Source organism: Arachis hypogaea, chromosome 9 (genome assembly GCF_003086295.3).
Source record: "Arachis hypogaea cultivar Tifrunner chromosome 9, arahy.Tifrunner.gnm2.J5K5, whole genome shotgun sequence".
Taxonomy (NCBI): Eukaryota; Viridiplantae; Streptophyta; class Magnoliopsida; order Fabales; family Fabaceae; genus Arachis; species Arachis hypogaea.
This window is the reverse complement of record NC_092044.1, coordinates 24,083,114-24,084,916: the sequence shown is the minus strand read 5'-3', so window position 1 is coordinate 24,084,916 and position 1,803 is coordinate 24,083,114. Positions and strand designations below refer to the sequence as shown.

General features: G+C 36.7%; 1 non-coding gene across 1 annotated transcript; it reads right to left on the bottom strand.

The window, feature by feature from the left end:
- Positions 1-1,169: 1,169 nt before the first annotated feature.
- LOC112714065 (small nucleolar RNA R71) lies at positions 1,170-1,276 on the bottom strand. The gene has a single exon (XR_003159021.1). It is a non-coding gene; the product is annotated as a small nucleolar RNA R71 (small nucleolar RNA).
- Between the last annotated feature and the right edge of the window lie 527 nt (positions 1,277-1,803).

The window sequence follows — 1,803 nt, the reverse complement described above, 5'->3', positions numbered from 1 at the left end:
TCTTTTCAAAATCAAATCTTTTTCAAATCAATTTTTCAATCAAATCTTTTTCAAAATCAATTTCTTTCCATCTTCAAAAATACTTGCTACCAATTAATGATTTGATTCAACAATTCAAGTATGTTGCCTTTTCTGTTGAGAAAGGTTTAATGTTTTAATCATATCTTTTCTTGTCAGTCAAGTTTTTAATTTTCAAAATCAAATCTTTTTAAAATGTTTTTCAAATCATATCTTCTCAATCACATTTTTTTTAAATCAATCATATCTTCTCAACCACACCTTTTTCAAAAAGTTTTCAATCAAATCTTTTTTAAGTTCCAATTTCAAAATCTTTTTCAAAAATCACTTGATCTCTTTCCCCACTCTTGGTTTTCGAAAATTAATTAGTGTTTTTCAAAATGTTTTCAAAATTTTTTACTTAATTTTCGAAAATCACTTCCCTCCTTCTCACATCCTTCTATTTATGGACTAACACTATCCCTTAATGCAAAATTCGAATTCCATCTTCTTTGATAAGTTCAAATTTTCTACTTCTGTCTTCTACTTTTCTTTTCCTCTGACACTTAAAGGAATCTCTATAATGTGACATAGAGGATTCCACATTTTCTTGTTCCCTTCTCTTTCTTATGAGCAGGAGCAAAGACAAAGGCATTCTTGTTGAGGCTGATCCTGAACCCGAAAGGACCTTGAAGCGAAAGCTAAGAGAAGCCAAAGCACAACTCTCTTTAGAGGACCTGAACGAATTCTTCAAAGAAGAAGAACAAATGGCAGCCGAAAACAACAACAATGCCAACAATGCAAGGAAGGTGCTGGGTGACTTTACTGCACCTACTCCCGACTTTTATGGGAGAAGCATCTCTATCCCTGCCATTGGAGCAAACAACTTTGAGCTTAAGCCTCAATTAGTTTCTCTAATGCAACAGAATTGCAAGTTCCATGGACTTCCATTGGAAGATCCTCATCAGTTTTTAGCTGAGTTCTTGCAAATCTGTGACACAGTCAAGACTAATGGGGTTGACCCTGAGGTCTACAGACTTATGCTATTCCCTTTTGCTGTAAGAGACAGAGCTAGAACATGGTTGGATTCTCAACCTAAAGAAAGCCTGGACTCTTGGGAAAAGCTAGTCAATGCTTTCTTGGCAAAGTTCTTTCCACCTCAAAAATTGAGTAAGCTTAGAGTGGAAGTCCAAACCTTCAGACAGAAGGAAGGAGAATCCCTCTATGAAGCTTGGGAAAGATACAAACAATTAATCAAAAAGTGTCCTTCTGATTGCTTTCTGAATGGAGCATCATAGGTATTTTCTATGATGGTCTCTCTGAACTATCCAAGATGTCTTTGGATAGCTCTGCTGGAGGATCTCTTCATTTGAAGAAGACGCCTACTGAAGCTCAAGAACTGATTGAAATGGTTGCAAATAACCAATTCATGTACACTTCTGAAAGGAATCCTGTGAACAATGGGACTAGTCAGAAGAAAGAAGTTCTTGAGATTGACACTCTGAATGCCATATTGGCTCAGAACAAAATATTGACTCAACGAGTCAATATGATCTCTCAAAGTCTGTCTGGAATGCAAAATGCACCAAGCAGTACTAAGGAGGCTTCATCTGAGGAAGAAGCCTATGATCCTGAGAACCCTTCAATGGAAGAGGTGAATTACATGGGAGAACCCTATGGAAACACCTATAATCCTTCATGGAGGAATCATCCAAATCTTTCATGGAAGGATCAACAGAGACCTCAACAAGGTTCCAATAACAACAATGGTGGAAGAAACAGGTTTAGCAATAGCAAGCCTTTTCC